General features: G+C 35.4%; 1 long non-coding RNA gene across 1 annotated transcript; it reads left to right on the top strand.

Annotated features, from left to right (window-relative positions):
- Positions 1 to 1,736: 1,736 nt before the first annotated feature.
- LOC123573998 (uncharacterized) lies at positions 1,737 to 23,113 on the top strand. Its single transcript, XR_006698782.3, has 4 exons — positions 1,737 to 1,916; positions 6,784 to 6,851; positions 20,715 to 20,852; positions 21,263 to 23,113. It is a non-coding gene; the product is annotated as an uncharacterized lncRNA (long non-coding RNA).
- The last annotated feature ends 1,452 nt before the right edge of the window (positions 23,114 to 24,565 follow it).

Raw genomic sequence — 24,565 nt, forward strand, 5'->3', positions numbered from 1 at the left:
ACACACAGAAACATTTAGATGTAAAGAGGCAATACTTACTCTTGAACAGTTTAACAAAAGGGGATGGGATGGGATTACCATTTAGGGAGTCTAGATGAAGTTTAATTACTTGTGCTATTTTTTGTCAACATTTCTGTCATTCTGAAATTGTTTCAAAATAGAAAGTTAAGAGAAAACATATCCCTCCAATATGGTGGAAATGTAAAAGATGGCACAGAAAATTCAGCTGCAGAGGGGTTAAAGAATAATCTCAAGAGGTAATGGTGTTATTATCAGTTTTCGTAGGAAGGTAAGAACAAAGGAGTCTTACCCCTTTCCATGGTTTATCTCCATAATCCTTAGAATGACCTCCTACAGGTAAATGCAAAATAAGCATTGAATTAGAAAATTAAAAATGCAAAAGCATAGTAAGAAAACATTTTACCATTTAAAATGTATTTAAGCATTTAAACCTAGTGAACAACATCCAGGCAAACTGAAAGGCGTCTCTAAGGTTATCTGTGAAAAGCAATTTACTGAACAATGCAAATGTGAAAGTAAGTGGATCCTTGGTGAATTCTCTTAGACTACAGCATCAAGGAGAGGTACCTAGGTGCTACTCAGGAGACAAGCAGATGTTTTATTCGTCTTCAAAAATGTAGATAGTGGAAAGAAGAGAAAGTTGTTTGACATCATACAAACAAAATTCTGAAACTGGTTACAATCTTCAAATATTTGGCACATAAAAATTAAAAGAGAGAGACACAATTGCTGCAAGGATCACGAAGATCAAACTAAGCCAAACTAACCTTCTTATTATTTTTTTTTCTGAGAAGCTTCCTAACTAGACATACAAGTCAGGATGAAATCTATACACATGTATTTTGCTATCAAAAAGCTATTAACAACATTTTACAAATCATCATGAACAAGGTAGAAGGGTATGGGCTGATTCCCACATTCTAACACAGTTGGCAGAAGGTAGGTTTAAAATCATTGTTCTAAAGCTTGTTCAAACTGTAGGGAAAGATCTAGTACTGTAAAGGATTCTATCCTACTCAGAAAGTATACAATTGAAAGGCAAATATGCCAAATTTATCAGGGATGCCTTCAGAATTTAACTACAGAAGCACAAAAATAAAAAAATATGTCCACAAGTCAGAATTATTCGTTGAAGTGAACGAGGCTATTGGTTCAGTAAATTTTCTCCAGTTATAAAATATAAAAAAATTGGAAATTGCTGAAGATATAAAAAGTAAAATCTGTTATAATGGCCAACACTGAGATGGACTTTGCTGATATTTTCATGATATTTCTTCTTATGTTGTGTGTGTGTGTGTGTGTGTGTGTGTGTGTCTGTGTGTATTTTTAAGTGAAAACATTCTGCATATCCATCCATTACTTCTTATGCATATATGCACGGCATGCCTGCTAGAGCCTGGCAATATTCTAGGTACAGGGGACAGTCAGCTGTAAATAAAACAGGCAAATACCCTTGAATTCATGAAAGTTACAGTTTAAATATAATTCAATATTTTATTGTCTTCTCTTAAGATTATAATGAAAGGGTCTTTCATGGTATTAAATATTTTTAAATGGCAGTAAATAACTGCAATGTTTCATTGGTGGTATGTATGACTCATTTATCCATTTTCTTGTTGTTGGATGTCAAACTACTTTGAAATTTCATTGTCATAAATAGTACTAAACTGTTTTTTGCATAAATTATTAATTCTATTTCTCATTTATATTCTTAGAATATGACCCAAGGAATGTTATTAATGATCACCTCTTCCTCTACATTTTCCAATGGCTTCTGAAAAGATTGTAATGACTATACTTATACCTAAACAAGTAATAAATAAATACATTTAGCTTCCTTACCATGAGTATTGAATCAACATTTGAAAACAAAGTAATCAACCTTTGGCAATTTGGTGAGTAAAAAATTATATTTTATTAAGCTTTCACTTTACATTTTTATTGTAATTGAGGACTAAATCTGTATATATGTATTGGACGTTACTTTCACTATTTTGTAAATTATCTGTTTATATTTTTTACTGTTAGTAAGTGGAATGCTCATCTTATTTACATGAGTTATAAGCACACTCTATATAGATAGGAAGAATGATCATTTGACAAGATGAACTATAATATGGAAAAATCTTAAAAACAAAATTGAGAGTTGCATTAATCTCTCTTTCTCTTACACACACATAAACATATACACACAATGCACATACACACACACACACACACACACACTATACAAAAGCAGCATGGAGAATTTCTGACCTAATTGTACTTTATTTTGATTTCAAAATCGAAAGTTTTCAGATCATATAAAAAGTAAGTGATGACCAACACTAAAATACATGAAAGAAAAAAGCCCACTTTTATATTTTTTATATTAAGAGAAAGCATGTGTTCAAATGTGGGAGGTAACAGTTTTACTCTTCTTTAAATGTGAAAAAAAGCCCACTCATATTTGGATGTACATTTTAAGTGGGACATTGACATACAAAGGCTTTTCTGGAGGAGAGTGACCAGAAACAGAATGGAATTTAAAATTATATTGTGTCAGGATAAGTAGAAGTGGGAATATTTATATTTACAAATGTAGTTTTTTCTTCTCTTTCTCACTCAGAAAAGGAGGCAGTGTGTACCAGAATAGTCTAATTTTGTGACGCTCTAGGGCCTTGAGCTGTGATAGCCTCTATATGTGGTAGAATTTTAACAGATTATTATTGAGTGCATGTATAAATGAATGAATTAATGAATCACCAAGTGAGCCAAGATGGATGAGTAGAAGTTACGGTATATGTGTTTTTCACCAACTTTCTAAGCATTAGATTTTCCCAACAAAGGATGTGCTTCCTTAAGCAATAGTGAGCACCCTGAGATTCTGATGCATCTGTCAAACATAGAGAAGAGATTGGGTAGATAGAAAGAGAAGCCAGCATTCAACCAAAAATTTAGTTAAGGCCACTATTACCTTCATAATTGTTAAACTCTTTGAGAAAAGACAACTATTGTATATCATTTAAAAGTCAAAAAAGAAATGAATGGAATTAAATGGGAAGCTGAGAAATAACATAGCAAAAATTCTATGATTTCAAGCCTGAGGTGAAGGCAAAAGGTTGAGGAAGAGATTATTCGAAAGCAGAGCATTTGAAACTATATTTCAAGTGGGAAACCTGAGTGTCAAAAGCTCAGATTTTAGAATATCTTGAAATAATTTAGATGAGTGTATACCACTTTTGCATTATAGAATGGAATCATAAATTTGAATGTGATACTTTGCCAAAATGTTGAATGAATAGAAAATGTTAGTGAAGTACATTTCATTCATATTCAAATTTGGGAGGGGGGTTCTGTGGATAATAAAAAATAATAAATATAAGGTAGGTTTTTATTATCAGTAGGATTCATCATTTAAATATAGCTGGCTTGATAGAATAAGTTATTCTAGAAAATGGGTATCATTGACATAAGAATCTTCCTCTAAACTTTTATACCTAATACATTAACTGCAATCATGTTTCCAGCCAAATTAATCAAACAGATATATAAACTATTTAAGACGTTTGAGTAGGAGAGCCAGAGCCACTCTTTGTAGGCTCAGTCTGCCAAAAACCATTGGAGGCGTCTCTATTTCTAATATTAGATACTACAATTGGACCTCCGCCTCCTGCCTCCAGATAACTACTCAGTAGGGCCGACTTTCAGCTTATGTGAAGATAGAGGAGAACAGGATTTGTGACATTCTGGGATTTTGCCAAAATTTAGTAGGTGGTAGAACCAAGGCTGAAGGCCAAGTGACAAATCCACTAGATAGCTGCACAAAACATACCCTCATGCTTTTGTTGATTAAAGTGTTATATTATTTTTCTGAGCATGGGGGTAGGGAGGAAATAGTCTACTTTTTTGAAAGTGTCTCTCCAAGAAAAATAATTCCAAGTTAAGGCTGGTATACTGTGAGGGGGGAAAAACTAAAATAAAAAGCTTAGCTGTAGTTCATTAACTTTAATTGGTTTTTGTTGCCTCTCCTCAGGTTTCCTGGATCTTTCAGCCATCTCCTCCCCCAACTCTCTGCTTCCCCTTCTTCTACCTCTCGCCTCCTCCCCCTCCAATCTGGCTTTCCCTCCTTCCTGGCAGCATTTTTAGCTTTAATTTGATAGTAAAAAACTGAATCCAAAGTTACAAAATTCTTTAGATTCAACTTCTTTGAAAGAAAAAGAAGTTTTAGAAAAAGAAAGATATTGCAGCTTCTAACCAGGACTCCTTTAGAGGCACGTGTCCCCCACATGTGGCAGGTGCCCTATGAAGGGGAAATGGATAATATTCACTCAGGAAATAATTCCTGTATTTAAAAATGAGTTTTCTTTTTTAGCTCTTAGAACAGCCACTTTTCTGGGTCCCAGGGATAAGAAGGGAACAAAACAAAGTCCCCATTCTCATGAAACTTACGGTCTACTGGAACAACAGACAAAACAAATGACCAAACAAACATTAAAAATTGTTAGTGATAAATACTATGAAAATACATAAGGCAGGGAGAAGGAATTAAGAGTGCTGGGATGCTACTTTTGAGACTATGGTCAACAAAAGCTTTTCTGAGTGTGTGCTTCCTGAGCAGGTGCTTAATGTGAGACTATAAGCCACGTGACCTTCTGGAGGAATAGCATTCCAGGCAAGGGAACAGCACATGCTGCAGTAAAAAGGTCAATTTATCTGGAGTGCAGTGAGCAAGAGGGAGATGGGAGAGAATGAGCTCGAAGATAAATGCGAGAAAAATATTTAAAAATTGAATATCTTTTATATTCATCTCTTACCGTTAGAGAGTTATCTGTATGCTTGAGCATTCTGCAATAGCCACCAAATCTATCAGGTTCTGAATAATTACTATATGGAAATTTCCTGAGCATTTAATTCTGAAACACATGCCTTTTAGATCTCTGCTTCAAAGTTTCTACCCCAATCATTACAAAACGCTAATCTTTTCAGAGTCTTAATTCAAAAACGAGGTTCTAATTTTGGTTTCAGGGTAAGAGGGAGATGGGACTGAAATGTACACCTAAACAATGTAGTTGATTCTTATTTAGATAATTGACCCATCCAAATTTAATTTTTAAGTGAATTTGCATGAGCTACATATCTCTTCCACCTTTAATTTCTACTAAATCCCATATGGTTTGAGTCAAGTTGATTCAAACATAGTCCATAACACCTTAAATACACACACACGCAGACACACACACACTTACAATTTTTATACCCAAATAGAAATGTGTGTATGGTATGTGTATCTTATACCCCAAGCCCATGAGAAACAAGATTGTTTTTAATTGTAGCTTCAGAGAATGTAAGCACCTGCCTTTTTTAGATTCACTCAGAACTCCCCACATATATAGATTACTTTCAAACCAAAGCAAAGAGAAGGGAATGTTAAATTGCTTTTAGGTGTACTGGATGATTTCCATTAGTCTTCACTTGTTTTAAGCCCAACACACACACATGTGCTAATTTTCATCACTAGTGTAGTCCAACCTGATCTACCCAGGCAGAATTGTGCCTAAACCTCAGACTTAATTCAATGCTTCCCAATGGAAGTAACAGCCAAATTTGGAAGGAGAAAAAAAAATTTGGAGAAATAAAACACTGCAATAATGACTAGACAAAGAATACTGCTGTGGAGAACTGTGTTCTAGTTCTGGTATATGACCACTGGAAAGTTATTTCACTTCTCCGGATCTTAGTGTCATCTGTATGATGAGCATACATTTAATTGATTGATGATTTTTAAGACCTAGTTAAGTTTTAAAATGCTGTCATTGAACTTTAACAGGATTCAAAAAAGATTGAAAATAGATTCTTAGATAATAAATCTATATCAGTAATTGATTTTTCCTTCGTGACACTGTATTAAACAGAATGCTGGTTAAGACTGATAATTGTTCCTTACAGAAAACAGATTTAATGTAAGAGTAAGTAGGAAAGTAAGAGAAAAATGGGGAGAGATTTTACAAACAAGAAATAAAGAGAGCTTGGAAGGTGAACTAAAAACAGTATCTGTAGCACAGTACCCAATGAATTATGGGAGTAGAACTAGAAAAGCAGAAGTCTATGTGGTTCAACACTTGAGAAAGAAGTCCTATTAATAATAGCAAAAGCAGTATTAGGAAACGGACCTTTTTGAAGGTAATTAGGTTTAGATGAGGTCATGAGCATGGACCCCCATGATAGTATTAATGCCCTTATAAGAAATGGAAGAGACATCAGAGATTTCTCTTTTCGCCATGTGAGGATACAATGAGAAGGCATCTGTATGCAAGCAAAAAGAGAGCCCTCACTCAGAATCAAATCTGCCAACACCTCCATCTTGGACTTTCCAGCCTCCAGAACTATGAGAAATAAATGTCTGTTGTTTAAGCCACTCTGTCGATAACATTTTGTCATAGTGGCCTGAGCTACAACATATTCATTGTCACATTGTTCAATGAGCCATTGAATGAGAAAATTTATCTATTAAATGAATTTAGGACCAAACACTGTGTATTTTTATTTGTATTCCTTGAGAGAGAGAAAAACTCCCTTAAAAACCCATATTAAAAGAAACATGAACATGTATCCCAGAAGTTAAAGTAAAATAAAAAAATAAAATAAAATAAAATAAACATGGGGAAAAAGGAGCAAGAGGAAATTGAGAAGAAAATTCAAGAAGGTGGTGCTACAAGGGCTTCTCAATTTTGTCTTTTTTTCTTTCAACATTTTTTCTCCTGGACCCAATCAACATCAAAGGACTTTGTATTCTCCAGTGAATGAAGGATAACAATTAGACATGGAGATACTTGGTTTAGCAGAGCAGGGTAAGTATCCTAAACTAAGGGGTTGACACTTGAAAGTTTCTTTGTCCAGAGACCACTATTTCCTCCTATAATAAATGGCTTGTGTTTGCCAGAAGTAATGTTCAATCTATAACCACAGATGAAATAGAAATGGTCATTCAAGTCAAGGTTTTTGAAAAAGTGAATAATTGGCCAGGTGTTTCTTAAATAATTCTTAAACTACTCTTTCTGTGGATCCATGTTTCCTAGAATTTTCTCCCTCTTAATCTCTTCGATCATATTGGACCTTAGGCCTTTGTCCTCACCATCAAGGAAAATTGTCAGGAAAAAAATCTCACTCAATAGCAATTTTATCTTTTCATTCATTTTCTTATTCACTCATTCTTTTCACTCTTGGTTATATTTCCATTTTAATAGGACCCAAGCTAGATAAATTACATTCCAGAAGTGGAATTTCAGATAACATTCAGTGTGGGGTGCAGGAGTTGAAATGGTGAGGGTAAACAAGGAGAGAAGTTCAAAGAGTGAGTGAATCTAATTGTGATATTGGATATCCCAAGATATAAATAGCTTACTATTCTGCCCAAGGAGAAGATGTGCTGTGAACACTGAAAATTTGCTCCTGTCATTCCCCAAGTTATAGGTGCATATATGAATAATCAGTCTTAGAAGTATAAAATTGCAAAATACATTTTTGAGAAAAGATATATTAATAGTAAATTATTATAAATGTCAGTAGCCACACATAGGGATCAAAGCTATTGAAAAATATATTCTTATACCATCATCTCATGATGTGTGTGCGGCTCTGTGCAATGAGAATTGTAATAATGACTTTTAAGAAATTTTGTCAATAGATTTGAGAGAAATGGTTTACTTTTAGACATTTCAAAGCTAGAAAAGAAATAAAGACCCCAATTAGGGTAAGATTGAAGGAAAAATAAAACTTCATTTTCTTATAACACTTTTCCTCAAATACATTTATGAATATATTTTCCTACCCCTATAAGTTTTAGTCAACATGATTCAGATTTTGATGATTAAGAATATCATGGTACCCAACATTATCATAGAGCATATGAAATTATTCTCATTCAGTAGTGAAACTATATATGTGTAGTAGGGATAAGAAGTTGAGTTGACTGATTTTCAATACCAGAATATGCTCTAAAAACTACGTGGTTACAATTTGGTTTTATCATTATCTTCCTTTTTCTTATAAAAATAGAACTCTTAGTTAAAGGTTCCAATTAATAGTCAAACAATTGAGAAATGGACACACACACACACATATATATATGCATAAGTGTACATCTATGTATGTATGTATATATATTTCTTTTATAGTTCTTCATAGTGCCTTACCTGGTGTTCTGTATATAGAACACATGCAAATTATTGTTTTCTGAAAGAATAATATTGCATCAATGTGGGCTCAATATTTGTCTCAATGGCACCAAAGTCTCAAGTCTTGATGGGTGACAATTTCCAAGGCAAATTCATGCTAATAATCTTTTTTGCTGCAACTCTGATCAAAAGAGCATAGGCTTTACACCTGGGTTCAAATTTTGGCTCTGGTAATTACATATTTTGTGGACTTGTGCAAGTTATTGAAATTTACTGAATTTTTATTCTCTTATCCATAAAATAGGGGTAATAGTACATTCTTCAGTGTGTTGTTCTGAGGATTAAGTAAGATAGTGTATACGGAACAGCTGAACTCCTCATCATCGTATGAAGTTATCACAGAGTTTTTTCCCTTTAACCAGTCTCGACATTGTTCTTTGAAGTGTGTCATACACATTCTTGCTTTTGTAAACTAAATATTATGAATATAATTCTTTGTGTCAACAAATATATTTTAAAAGATTAGTCTTTGCCAAGCAACATGGTTAACTATTGGATAAAAAGATTAAGAAAGACAAAAAAGCTGTCCCAGCCCTCCCAGAATTCTCAGGCCAGTGAGAGAGATAAGGATGTGAAGAAATAATTATGCTACAAGCAGGCCCATTCCTAATATATGCTAGACCTGAGAATGAATATGAATAAAGGCCCACATACCAGATGCCTAAATATTTAAAAGTTATGAATTAAGCTAACAAACAGTTGAGTAAAATATGTTTTATTTTGCTGCCTTGACAAATATACCTTCTTAACAATATGACCTACCAGGTTCAAGTTTAGAATTCCTAGATTCTTTAGTGATCAAGGTTGGAAAACAATATCATCAAAGAAACTGCCCTCCAGGCCCAGGCCTGTAGTGCTCCTTAATTCTTTCACTACTCCATCCCCACTTCTGCCTTTTACCATGAAAGCCCTTGGACACATGCGTGAGGACACCCTAGGCAACAAGTTTAATCTCCATCCACAATACACATTCCCTTCATCCTTCAGACCTAGTGGTGCTTGCACCAAATACATGGACAACTCTCAGAAGCAAAGACCCAGGAAAAGGATTCCAGGCAGTATCTCCAAGGGGACTGTTACTGTTTGGGGAGAGAGTTTTATAATCCCAGGTATTCAGAGCATGATTTAAAAAAAGAGAGGCTAGGACTTTGGGTAGCACACCCCTTGGACCCCAAGATCCTCTCTCCAGCTAGAGAAGGGCCAGAGACCTTTCAATCAAGGCCCTTCCCAGCCGGGTCTGGGGATGGCACTAACTACAGCTATCAAATACGGGTGTCCACAAAAGGCCAGTGGATCTCTGAATAGGAGAGTATAGCTTTTCTTCACAGGAGTGGGAGAGTTTTCAGAGAAAAGATGGCATTTGAGCTGGGTCTTACAGCATAAGTGGGAGTTTACTGTGCAGAGAAAGGAGGGAAGGGCACTCCAGGAAAAGTAACAGCATCTGGGAAAACAGAGTTTGAAAGAGTGGCATATTCAGAGAATAGTGAGAAGCTCCTCGTCACTGAAGCGTAGGGGGCATGTGGGAGATGAGAAGAGATGAAGGTGGCAAGGTTTGTAGAGGAAAAGATTGGGGAAGCACTGATCATGATGAATGTTGCTCTCCCAGAAGCCATTAGAGATGATGCAATAGTATCACGGTACACTCTAGCACCAGCCTTGTAATTTCAGAGAGGACAGCTGACAGTATGAACTAGCACTGAGGAGACTAACAAATAGGTAGTTGCTCCCAGAAAAAAATCATGAAGCAGAAGCCCTCTGCCATCAAGCACTAAGAGCAGACACATGCATGTTCTATAACTTACGAGACTGGATGAGGAGCATGAAGAAGAATAAGGTTTCAAATGTACAGTTACCCCAAAAACAAAGCAGTGGCAGTGAGGACTGAGACGTAAAATTAAGAGATACTTAAGAGAAGGAATCAGTAGGACTTGGATGTAGACTGGGTAAGGAAGAGAAGGTTAGGACAAAGGAAGGTATGATGATGGTTCAAGCTCTGGTAGGCTATGATGCTGTTAACTGAGATGAGACTATGACGAGAGGAACAGGTTTTCTGTAGTTGACAAAATTCACTTCATTTGTACATTTTCCCATATGGAAGCACAGTGTCAGACCACAGGTTTCCCTGTGTAGACTGAAAGTCCCCAAAAGTTTTTAAATTTTTCCTTTTTCTGCTGTTTAAAACTTCTCTTTCCTTGTCTTTGTTAAGAGATCTTCACTTGATGCATCTTTGTGAAGTACATAGATGTACTTCATAGTCTGCAAATGTACTTCATAGTCTGCAAATGTACTTCATAGTCTGCAAATGTACTTCATAGTCTGCAAATGTACTTCATAGTCTGCAAATGTACTTCATAGTCTGCAAATAGAATCATTCTACATGTTAACATTATAAGATTAAACAGGAAACAAAACATGGACTCAAAAACTCCCCCAGATTTAAAATGTGGAAACTTTAGGACACCCCTGCTATGATTTCTTCCTTTGTTGCTTAAAAATTCCATTCCAATGAGTTGCAATTGTCAGATTTGACCTCCAAACGAGAGGAAAACTGGTATTATTCCCAAAACTCTGCTAAAGAGGTGTTGGGGTAATTTGAAGGAATGAAAGCGGTTTGTCCATTTCTTTGCAATCATCTTTTTCTATTCATTGGTGATTTTCTTTTCTGAAATACTTATTTTTTATTCTCCTGGGTCACAGAAATATTATTGAAAAATCTTTTACACTAACTCTCCGCATGTTTGAAACATAATGGTATGCTTCAACTCAGCCATTTGAATTTCTCCTTCGCATTTTTCCCAGACACCTTGGACAGTTTTAAAGACTCCAGAAGCATTTGTAGCCAGCTCAATTCCTAGGAAAACAATGGAATTGAATGACCTAGAAATAAGGCCATTGTATTTAGCCAAGACCTTGTAGAGAGATTCTGGAGCAGGTATCAGCCGCTTTTGCAGAGCTAAGGGCACAAGAGGTCCACTTTGCCTTCTGTGGCTGGAAGAGCTATACCTGACTTCTCTACGCTATCTGCATGGTTCTCACCCTTCCAACCTGTCAATCTGGTGCCAGTCAGTGATTACTAAATATACAAACAACAATGACTAAAAAAATCAAATACAGCAAAAATAGTATTAGCCCAGTAAGGAAGATGGTAATAAGTAGAATATAGATATATCATCACTGATTGCTTCCAGTTTAATGGAAATATTTTTGTTTCAGCAACTTGAGTTATGTAGATATCTGTGATTGTGATTGCCATATACGAAAACAATAATGAAAGGGGTTTTTTTTAAAGCATTCTTTCAGGCATATAATCAAAACTAAGTAGTTTTAAGGAGATTGCTTTAAAGCATAATTTCTGTCTTCCAATCATTTAAATACATTAAAGATTTTCTCATGACTTTTTAAAAAAATATTTTAATCTTTCATTTTTAGGTTTCCAATTAGTTCAAGGATTTTTTTTTCCAATAAAAGCATATTTCTGAAAGACCTCAATTATTTGCTCTTCCTAAATGTTTTCCATTGCAAGGATTAGAGGTGATAAATCACATTCAGTTTATCTCCTACGGTTTCTTCTAGCACGTTGTCAACTCCCCTCTCACCCTCATGTGCACACCCCCTGCATAGTAACTGCATATGGGACAGTGTAAAGGCTGTGGGATAAGTGACACTATTAGCACAGTGTGGTGGCTTTGATGTGTAGCTCTCGGCAGGGTTGCCAGAAGAGTGACAGACTCCTGCTCTAATGCAAAGACTATTTCTCATTTACTCGGTTCACTTCTAATAGTCTTATATTACCATTAGTGGCACAAAGCAGACAGACAGCATGGCTGAAAAATCTCACATCCACGGATTAGCTTATTACTTTGAGAGCCAGCTTCCTGTATGCAATAAGCCCTTTTTTGAACAAAAATAAAGAAAAATATTCAAAAGTAGAATAGGTATCAAAATGAGGCCAATCATTTTTATTTTAATTCAAATGAAAACAGTGTTACATCCCACACCACCACCGCCACCACCACCCCCACCCCAAGTCCAGGAGCAGGGGTGTGGAAACTCAGTTTTTCTGTGCAATTTCTAAGGCAAAATCTTTCCTAGTCTCCCTGCATGTGCTAGTGTTTCACAAATTGAGTTTTGCCAGTTTCTAAGCCTTGAGCAAAATGCTGTTCCCAAACAAGAACAACAACAACAAAAATTAATGAATAATTTTGTACCTAAAAATGAACCATATTAATGGTTGAAAATTGGAAGAAAGAAAAGAGGGGGATCAGAGGCACCCCAAAAATAGTGTGGTTTTCACTCTGTGAATGAAGGAGGAGTTAACCAATGAGCAGTTAACCAGTAGGTTTAAAGCAGAAGCCAAACTACCTATAAATGGGGGAACATTTTATGTGTGAGAAAGCTGTTAAAGGGGACTTTAAAGAACAAAAAGTACCATTTGTTCCCCTAATTAACTTTGAAGAGTCTAATTAAGGGCAACATAAAAGTCTAAGAAATGCTGGTTATTAGGCATGTACTTTAACTTGATCAGTGAGATGGTATTCTTGTAAACAAAGATGCTAATTTCACCCAGCCCAAAATAAACCTCTCTGCAAATATCTCACAACATAATCATGAAGTACCTTGGGAGCAGAATTCCCATTTAGTGCAGCCCACTTCTTGAGGTTACTAATCTAGGTATTAATGGCACTCAATTTAAAGATGCAATGGAGGATAAAATGCATTCTGATAATTTGGTCTGAATATGGCCACTTCTCTCCTTAGAGTGTTCTTTATCACGTATTTAACTTGGCCTGAGCAGCTCTAAGAATTGACCATTTCAGTCACAAGGAGGTAGAACTGTATCTCTAAAGCAGAGACAAGTAGGAAAAAGTTAAAGAACATTTATATCTGATTAAAACATTGCATCAGTACTATTCAAGGTTAAGTTAGGCTTTGCTATTGCTTCAAGAATACCATTTAAGTTTTAGTTTTAACACTCAAATAGATAGTATTTCTTTTTAGAAAAGGAACCTATCAGTAACATAAAAATAGTCATAATATTAGAATAATAAGATTATAAAATTGTGTTTTTATCTGGTTTCACTTTAGTTGCTTTAAGTGAAGTGAACACTCATTCTGGAGCTAAAACTCTAACTTCTGGAAACTTGCTTCATGTTTTGATTCAGTGATAATCAGTGTCTCCAACTGGGGAAACACAGATAAAGGTATTTTCTGAGTTGCTTCACAGGGATGCTATAATGAGACCATTTTAAAGAGCTTTGCATTTCTTGTGAAAAAGATATTATGATTTGTATTATTGTCAACATCAATACTAAGCCCAAGAGTGCATGAAGGTAGACAATTGTGGTTTAATGATATAATCACACCAAATGGTATTTCCAATCTGATTTAGTTTTGAATTAGCCATAGCCTGCAATAGCTAGTGCAGCTTTACAATTGACGTACTATTAAAACTAACTCTAAAGCTTACAGCTAGGAAAAAGAATGCCTTCTATGAAGCTTTGAGACTTTGGTTCTAAAATCAGTACTCAAAAGAACAGCTTTCAAATAAAAGGGCAGTGTCTAACAGCCTTGAGACGAAGGATTAGAGATTATAAATAGAATAAGTTTTAAAAATATATTTTGGCATGCTTCTAAGGATGTTTCCCTATTAGACTTTGGACAGCTGACTGCTTGTACTTAACCTGAAAGAAATTACAGGGAAGTCTACATTGCTTAGGGTCTCAATCTCGATACTCCTGCCTCTGGAGAAACAATCCAATGTAGACATTACAGACAAGAAAAATGAAACAGAGTCCAAATGGAGAAGTTACAGAAAATTAAGCACCTTAGACTTAACAATAGACTGGTTCAAACTTTCTGAACCAGTAATACCCTTAGCTGCCATTTCCATCAATATAAACCAGTACGTACAGTCTATACTGTGTGCAAACACTGCACTATTTTAAGAATAGCAAAAAAGAAGGTAGAACACTGATAAGAACCAAGTAAGCATTCACATGACAGAATAACAGAATCACTTTATTTAAGCCCTAACCCTTTAGCTCAGCCTTGAAATTAATATTCAGAAAATACTGGGCCCATGAAAATTCCATTACACTGCTCCAAACCACAATTATCCTGTCTGAGAGTGTTGGTACTACTGCTTTTCACCCAGCCATTCCATTCCCTTCTACTGTAGTTCCTTCACCACTTAGGGAAGAGAATATCATCATCTCCCAGAAGAAAATGCAGAAACTTGTATTAAGTACACCAAATTCCTTGAAAGAAATAGTTAAGAATGAAGGGCAGAAACCATTTCAGATCCACTGTCAAATGTATTTACCCACTTCCTGAGATTATAAGCTCTGATCATATCCTTCAGATATGATCTGAAGGATTGTATCTTTTATCTTCATATTCCTAATCAATCAGTGAGAGGAATTATCCCCAATAAAGGCAATGGAGACAAGAATCATTTTTTCCTGTGAAAAGGAGTAGAATATGAACATTCTATATATATTTGATTAGAATATTCCTCTCTGATATGACCATGACTGTCCCATCATATTTTATTGCTACAATGACTCTGTGCTTTCTGACGTGCCCGAGGTCTCGATGTGTCTTTACCTGCAGCAAGAGACTAATTTAGTGCTAATCGCTCAGTGTTGTCATCAAACAGTCAGTGTTGTCTGCAACACCTCACTACCTGTATGTAACTCTGGGTAGGAATGCTTAATCTTTACATCTATCCATTTATTTGCCTTTTGATTCATTTATATACCTTCTTTACTTTCCACCTTAGCCAAATTAACATCATCAAGACAAAAATGACCCATTACTGAGAACACTGTAAGAGTTGTCCTATATGTAATATATGGATAATTCTTCACTCCTCTCTCAATTAAAAAGTTTAAGGAGGAAATAGAGAAAAAATATTCAAAGGTTGAGAAGTATGTAAGTCTGTATTCTGAATCTCTTTTTGAATGGAGTAAGTACCTATGCCTACATTTTCTCAAAACACCCTTAGAAAACTTATGTATGGGGGCCTGGCACGGTGGCTCATGCCTGTAATCTCAGCACTTTGAAAGGCTGAGGCAGGTAGATCTCTTGAGGTCAGTAGTTCAAGACCAACCTGAACAAAATGGTGAAACCCCATCTCTCGATAGATAGATAGATAGATAGATAGATAGATAGATAGATAGATAGATAGATAGATTAGATAGATAGATGTTGAGCATGGTGGCACACACCTCTAGTCCCAGCTACTCAGGAGGCTGAGGCAGGAGAATTGCTTGAACCTGGGAGGTGGAAGTTGCAGAGCTGAGACAGACCACTGCACTCCAGCCTGGGTCACAGAGTGGGTCCATCTCAAAAATAAAAGAGAAGAAAGAAAACTTATGCTTATGCATGTGAAGAAGCAACTCCCTGCCTCCCTGCCCTCAGCCTTGTCAGAGGTTAGATGATTAAATGACAGATCATGGAACAAAACTGACTATTCTTCTCCGTATCAAAAGGAAACCAGGCATGTTTCAAACCCTTATGAAAAGCCGACCTGTTTCTCATGGTTATCTTACTCAGCTTTGGACCAAGTCTCAACAAAAACAGGAGCCCAGACACAGTCTCTTCAATTCCACTGAGTTTTTCCCTTCAAAGATGCATTTCCTACAGGTGGCATTTAAATGAGTACTTCACAGAATTCTACATCTGTGTTGAGTGGGCCTGGTATTTCCCCCCAAAATAACTTTTTTAACCTCATATTCAGATGAGCCAAAGTTTGGCCTTTAGAGTTGAATACCCACATCTACTCTGCTTCAGACTTGGATAACTGGAATGCTTTATCCAGATGTTCTATCCAGACTAATTTTGTAGTCAGGTGCAATGAATGATGACAAAAATAATTCAGCAAGATACAAGAGTATGTGGGTCAATGATTTCAGATAGAGTCACAGACACTCACATCCATAGGTACCTGTTTCTTTCCATCAGTAGAAAAGGAATTGCTGGTAAGAACATGCTTTATCAAATACAAGAATAACACTGCATACCCACTCTATTTTTAAGACATAATTTTTTAGAAGTTTTAAATTTATAGCAACAGGGAGAGGAGGTACAGAGATATCCCATATTTCCCCTACCCCCACACAGGTATAGCCTCGCTTATTATTCACATCACCCACAAGAGTGGTACATTTGTTGCAATAGATACATCATTATCACTCAAAGTTCAGAGTTTGTATTAGGGTTCTTACTTGGTGTTATATGTTCTATGGGTTTAGAAGAATGTGTAGTTACATGTATCTACTCATTACAATATCATATTGAATATTTTCACTGCCCTAAAAATCCTCCATGCTCTAGCTACTCATCCCTTTCACCCCACTAACTCTTAGCAACCGCTGGTCTTTTTACTGTTTCCATAGTTTTGCCTTTTCTAGAATCTCATACAGTTCGAATCATACAGTGTGGCCTTTTCTGATTGGCTTCTTTCACATAGTGATATATATTAAGGTTGCTTTCACGTCTTTCCATGACTTAGCAGTGCATTTCTTCTTAGCATTGAAAAATATTCCATTATCTAGATATATCACAGCCTATTTACCCATTCACTTACTGAAGGACATCTTGGTTGCTTCCAAGTTTGGGCACTTATGAATGAAGTTGATATAAACATCCATGTGCAAGCTTTTGTGTGGAAATCTGTTTTTAACTCCTTTGGGTAAAAATCAAGGCGTGCAATTGCTGGATCATATGATAAGGATATGTTTAGTTGTTTATAAAGCTGCCAAACTGTCTTCCAAAGTGGCTGCACTGCTTTGTGTTCCCACCAGCAATGAATGAGAGTTCCTGTTATTCCATATCCTCACCTCAGTATTTGATGCTGTCAGTGTTCTGATCATGGGATTTTGTCCATTCCGATAGATATGTTGTGGTATCTCATTTTAATTTGCATTTCCCAGATGACATATATAATGTGAAGCATCTTTTTATATGCTTATTTGCCATCTCTATGTCTTTTTTAGTGAGGTATCTGTTGAGGCCTTTGGTCTATTGTTGGTTTTCTTTTATTGCTGAGTTTTAAGAGATTTTTTTTTCTTTGTATATTTTGGATAATAGCTATTTATCAGATATGTCTTCCGCAAATATCGTCTCCCAGTCTTTGGCTTGTCTTTTTATTCTCTTGACAGTGTCTTTAACACAGCAGAAAACTTTAATTTTAATATAGTCCAACTTACCAATTGTTTCTTTCATGGATCATGCCTTTAGCATTGTATCTAAAAAGTCATTGTCAAACCCAAGATCATCTAGATTTTCTCCTACGTTAGCTTCTAGGAATTTTATAGTTTTGCATTATACACTTATGTCTGCGATCCATTTTGAGTTAATTTTAGAGAAGAGTGTAAGAGCTATATCTAGATGTATTTTTTTTTTTTTTTTGCATGTGGATGTCCAGTTATCCCAGAACTTTATTGAAAGACTCTTTTCTCTATTGTATTGCCCTTGCTCCTTTGTCAAAGATCAGTTGACTATATTTCTGTGGCCTATTTCTAGGCTCTTCTGTTCCATTAATCTATTTGTCTGTTCTTTCGCCAATATCACACTATTTTGATTAATGTAGCTTTGTAGTAAGTCTTGAAGTTGGATAGTGTCTATTCTTCAACTTTTTATACAGCACATACTTTACGGCTTTCACACAGATGAAGTGATGGATCTATACAATAAATGCAAACTCTGCTTCCTAGTCTCCAGTGTGATCCAATCACCTCTATCCAGGGTGAGTAGCAGAGCATTGAAATCCATTTGCAAATATGGGGCAGAGAGGAAGTAATTCAATCTCAGGGCTATAGAGCTGGAGTCATTGAGAAGATCTGATCCACTCAGGGGATTCTATCTAATTCACTGAGCTAACCACTTGGACAAGGAAAAGAGTGGTACTGGAAAAATGTGGGTGGCCCAACATAGGTTTTTGGTAATATTTATTATATATCAACCATTCAGACTGACACGTCCCTGGAAAATAGTCTTAAAAAGTATGCTGAAGGCGAATCTAAATTATACAAATGAAAAGAAAAGAAAATGCTAAAGATAAAAGTGCAAATTACATGCCATATCCTAAAACCTATTCATTATTAGCATTGTGAAATACCTGAAAACATTTGTGATTTCTGTATGACTTGTTTTATTTTTTAACAAAAATTCTGCGTTGGTGTTAAACAGATTTTCAACCCTCAACAAACCAGATGGCTAATCCAAAATTATTACATGAAATATGAATAGGAAACTAAGAACTGTACTCTGCAGAAAGATAATGAGAATTTTTCAGCATTTACATTTTTACCAAATAAATTATATTTCTATTTCATTGGGATCTACTTCAGAAATATAACAAATAGCCTCAGTGATAATTACCAAATGTCTATATTTAGGGAAAACTAGCACATGTGTATCATAAATAATAGCACAAATTGATATTTCTGAATTGCCTGTTTTTCTAGATATAGACATTTGGTAATTATCACCAGAGTTGGCATGTAAAGAGGTGTTTAGACAATTTTAAAAATTCATATTGCTTACTCAATAGACCATGCACTAATTATATTCTGCAATGAAAATCTATATTCAGGTGTGTTATAATAAGGTAAGATCTTGACCCAATAGGTAATAAAGGAAAAGTATATACTTTGGTTTAATGAGTATAATCACTTCACTTTAGGACTACCTAAAACAGCTGTCTGTGACTGACAAATTACTTGCTAATCTAATAGTAGTCCCAAGGTGGAATAACTTTGACCTTAAAACTAAAATGTTTACTGCCCAAATATTATTTTTGTACCTTGGCACAAAGAAGTTCATTAATTCTGCATCACTTAGTCTGTCTCCTACAGCTTTTAGTTTTGACTTATTGACTGATTGGCAAAGAGTAACTTCCAACAGAGAAAGGTTTAGCAGAACTTGGCCAGAAAGGGCCTGCTTTTGGCTCCTTCCCTACTAGAACTAATGTCTGTGGAAGTGTGTGTGTGTGTGTGTGTGTGTGTGTGTGTGTGTGTGTGTGTTTTCCTCAGGTAATATGCAGGCAGTATACAGAGAACAAATACAGGCAACAGATGGAAGATTTGCTTGGTCCCATCCACCTTAGTATCTGGCCAATTCTTGGCAAATATTACTTTCAGAGCATAGGGAGGTATGTGAAACACCATCAGCCTTTACCAGGTGACACTGACAACAGTGATGTCAGCTGTGACTTGGGCAATGGGGAGGACCAACTGGCTGGCAGCAATGAGAAGTTACTAAATTAAAGCTATCTTGCTCTTTGCTGCTGTGAGAAAGTGATACAGCTCAGTGGGCTGCTAATGAGAAGCAAAAGAAGAATATAAAGGCAATGCCAAGAGGTACAAGAAAAGGAAGAAAGATAATTATGAGGTAGAATTTAAACTTCAACTAAAATCCGAATTCTACAGCTGTAAGAAAAAAGAAATAGGTTAGTTTGCACTGACTAATAGGAATTTAACAATAAGCATGAGATGCTGAGGAGATGAATAGCATAGCAAAATAGGTAGAATTTAAAAAAAGACAAGATCATGCACAGAAATTTAGTTAGTATCACAATTTAACAAAATAGCAAAACAAACTCTGCATGGAAAAGTTGGTATGATGAGGTGTTTGTTGGTTCTTGGAAGGTTTCTGAAAATTGGATACAATTTTTCTAGATTAAATAGCTTTAATTATTAATTCAGCCTAGATGATGAAATGCACATATTATATAATTAAATGATGGTTCTCTTCTTTGTTGCACACAAACTCACAGGGCCATTGATCCCATCAGTCCTTTCACGCCTTTTTTCCTGTTGTTGTAGCTGTAAATAAATGATACCTTGTGAGACCTAGTATAATCATCTCATATTCTGGCAGGGGTTATTAGAACTGACTTATTATTTCATATGCTCCCTGATCATGGTTTTGTGATGTGTCATTTTGAACTTGGGTTAGCGTTCAATCAAACATTATGCTAGGTGTTGCTGTGAAGAGAGTTTGTGGATATAATTAAAAGTCCATCATCATTTAACTTTACCTAAGGAAGATTATCTTGGCTAATTTGGGTAGACCTGATGAAAAACAAAGCTGAGATTTCCCTGAGAGAAAGAAAAAAAAAAAAGTCCTGTTGATAGTAGCTGTAGGCTATGTTGCAAATGCCCAAAGTACCCCTGAGTTTCAGCCTACTTGTAATCTCCCCTTCCTGGTGGTCTGCTTTGTGGATTTCAGCCTTGCCTATCCAGCTCCCACAACTGTGTAACCCCATTTCTTGTAATAAATCTCTTAATATACACATCTCCTGCTGGTTCTGCTTCTGTGGTTGAATCCTAACTCATACATCCCACGAAATTTTCCAGTCTCCCTTGGGTAGGTGAAAGGTGTGTGACTCGTTTGGCACATGGACTAAGAGATGAGAATGAATGCACAGCTAAAATCAAAGCTAGTGTGCCTCCTTTTTCTCTTCTTTAGTGGCAAGCCTGAAGACCGTGAGTTAAGATCATAGAGCCACAGAAAGAAGCAGCCTGCACCCCTGAGTTCCAGGTCGGAATAAAGTATCACCTGAACTGCTTCAGACTTTGTGGGAATGAGAAACAAACCTTCCTTGTAGTAAGCCTCATATTTGTTAACTTTCTATTTCAAGGTTTATTTATTAGTTCAGTATAGCCAGTCTTGTCACATTTTACGGAAATATTCTTGACTTTCTTTCTGAAATGTCTGTTAAATGTTTATAGATAATTTAATAGACATACAATGTGTTTATTAAATGTCTGTATACACAGAGAGTAATCAGAAACTCACTGGACACATTTTTGTCTTTAGTTATGACAAAGTACACTCTCATAGAATGATCGGAAGCTTCCTTTTTATAGGCAATACTGTAAGCCAAAAACAAGACAGGTAGAAAACAGTGATGGGTCAAAAACATGAGCATTAATTACTATGCTCATACATACTACACCTATTGACAAGACTTTTGTTGCTTTGTAAAATCAAACTCTATGCTTGTTTTTTCTTAGCTCCACTGCAACCCACTCTTATAATCTGAAGAGGCTCCTATGATCAGAGTCAAAGATACAAATGCTAGGATACCACACAAAGAAGGAAGAAGAAATATCCTGTTAACAATGTCCAGGTGTGAAAAAATAAACTGCAACAATAAACTGGAGGACTAGTTGATGCACAAAATAATCTCACTCTTCAATCTTATTGGACCTTTATTTATGTGGTCAAGTTTGTGATGACTAGTTTCAGGATAGACACCTTGACTTGGCTACAGTGCTACAATCCCACCTAAGAGTTACAGATGGTCTATTTATGCAGGCCGTTATATCTTTAATTTCTCTCCTTAATAAATTTTATTTATTAAGACAAGAAAATGTAAGAAACTTCTGCATTTTTTAATTTAAAACAATATTGTTAAGATTGTTTTAATTAAATACTGTTCTAAATTAAATACACACGTATACAAAGAAGAGGGTAAGAACACTAAAACTTTCACAGTGATGGAATAAAAAGTGATTTTAAACTTTTCTATCCTCTAACTTTTCTATCTTCCAATTTTTCCAAAAAGAAGATGAATTGTTTTAACTCAGGAAAAAATTTACAATGTAATAAAAAGTAAATTAATTAATTATAAAATATTAAGCATTGCAAAAGATTATAATAGCATTATAAGTACAAGATCTTAAATGTATGATAACACTCACTTTTCAGATGGCTTTCCATCTAAACTTCACAACATTTAGATTATTAACAAGTGCCTTTTCTATAGAGTTATCAAAAGTAATTTTTAAATGAACAGCCAATCTTTCCCTAGAAACTAAATGAGTGCTCGATGCAGTAAAATCTAAATCTGAATGCACAGTTCTCATTTTAACAAACATCTACTCAGGTTTCTTAGTAGATTTTATTTTTAAACAAATGTTACAATTAACATCATCAAATGATTTTTATTTCACAAGATGCTACTAAATGCATAAGTGTGCTTGAAACACTTTATTTCCAGTCAATACGAGCATGATATTCACCTACAAAATTTATAAATACTATTAGCTAACAATATCTCTTGCTAAGCAAAGGTCAACATAATCTAGTCTGCATCCAATTGATCATGAGTTCTTGATTTGCAGGGACTAATTAGTGTGTCTTAATTATTACCCAATTCCGTTACTATCATCACATTTATCCTACTGCTACATTTCTCACTATTTTTCTTGGCAGTATCCTTAATTTCCCAATTCTATTTTATTAGTTTTAATTATGTCATAGAAATTATCTCTAACCTACATATGCATGTTATTCTTTTTCATTTGCCATACTTGTCAATAATTGATCTTGGCTGTTCTCTATTTTATAATCTTCACCAATTATGAGGTTGATAGGGATTTATCTTCATGTATGCAGAGCTGGCAAAAATACATAGATATGTACTTATGTACATACATATAAGTTCATTTTAGAAACCAGCTGACAAAGTTGAACGTGGTCAGTGACTTGTTAAGATTTAGAGGCGTTCAACCTTAGAAACTAAGGGGCAATGGAATACAAAATTACTTTTGGTTCATTTGAAGTTTCAAAGTCCCTGAAAGTTGAAAGGTAAAAGAACCTCCAGACAATTACTGTCTGAACTGTTTTTCTGTTACTTTTGCCTAAATTTGGTGGCTCTTTCCTTTTCTCCTTTCACCCTTCATTATACACCAACATCAAAATACTAAAATGTTACTTTTTCTATGACGAGGTATCAGCCTAAGGACCAAATACAGTCCTGGTTTAACCTGTTTTTACCAAAGGCTTCATAATGTTTTTGAGGTGGTTTGTAGGCTAGTTTTTGGGGTTTTCTTGTTAAAAAAAAAAAAAAAAAAAAAAAACTCTTTAATGTTTTTCAGAAGATAAGTAAACAAGAACAATTATACCTTTTTCCTAATGAACGGAAAGAATCGAGAGTGTCCCTAAGGCTGTGGTGAATACAGGAGCAGCTGAGGTGAGGGCCAGGGGCTGTCTCCCGCTAAGGTATCATTGTGGTTTTGCTGTAGAAGGCCAGGAAAATAAAAGCTTTCTGTATCTTAATAAATGTAGCCATGTCATCCCTACCATAAACATGTGTACAGCCCTGCCACCAGAGAAAAAATACAGAATTAATGACTTTTAGGTGTCTATCTACTCACCTAGATCCCAAAACTCTGACCACAGTAGCCGCAACCCCATAAGTGGCTTTTGAATTTGGAAAGCCACATATATTCTCATCCTTACATACAATGTTTGTACAGAAATACAGCAAAAACAGCACCATGACACTTTCAATGAACACTTTCCCAAAATACCAATTGACTATTTGCTGTTCTAAGATCTGTTTGGCAAGAAAGATAAATATAAAAATACAAATAAACATACAAATAAAACACAGAACCTAGCTTCTTAGCTTTGGAGAAGATGGAGAGAAATCATATTCATCATGTGTGGCTGGAACAAATGTAGTCAACATTTATTTAACTTCTAAAAACATTATCTAGTCATGGAGTATAGAAGCTTCTTTACTTTTATTTTTTGGTCCCATGAAGCGGATAGTTAATGCAAGCATTATTGATGATAATAGCGGATAATGAAACATTTTATATGATGGAGGAATTAAATTATAATGATAAGAGCCAGCCTACAAATCAACTCAGTTTCTGGCTTAAAGAGAAGAGTGTCTCTCCTATCCTGGGTTTTCCAGAGTAAAAGAGGAACTATTTCAGATGCCAAGGTTAGCACAGATATACATACCAAGTAGTCTGCCTGTTCATCTTTAAATACGTTCAAAATGTACAAAGAAAAAAAAAAAGATTCATTATCATTAATTAGCCAGCATGTAAAAAAAATCCAATGACAATTTTTTTGTAGTTCAGCATCAACTCCCCACACTACAGCTGAGTGTTTTTCTGCTTCCTTACGTGCCACAGCTGTTTCTGATCCTCATGATTTTTCTAATTTAAAGACCAAGAAGTTTGTTTTCATTTGACAGTGTATAAGATTTTCAAACTATTTGCTGGAAACTGCACTCTAATTTCTGCTGTTATGTGTTCTTTTGTTCGAATGGCATTTTAAAAAATCAGCCTTTTCCTGGTGCTCCAATTCTGAGATAATACAAAAAAGTATGCTGATAGGAAGGCAACAGTCAAAATAATTCAACCATTGCCCTGGAGAACTTGACACCTCTCTTGTTTGTTTCTCTCCCAATCAACAAGCCCTTGGTTCTATTGGATCCACCGGCTTTATAAAAATGGTAAATCAAACACCAAAATGTGTTACAATACAGGATGTAAATTAGAGATTTATTTATA

Source organism: Macaca fascicularis, chromosome 6, assembly GCF_037993035.2.
Source record: "Macaca fascicularis isolate 582-1 chromosome 6, T2T-MFA8v1.1".
NCBI classification, from domain to species: Eukaryota; Metazoa; Chordata; class Mammalia; order Primates; family Cercopithecidae; genus Macaca; species Macaca fascicularis.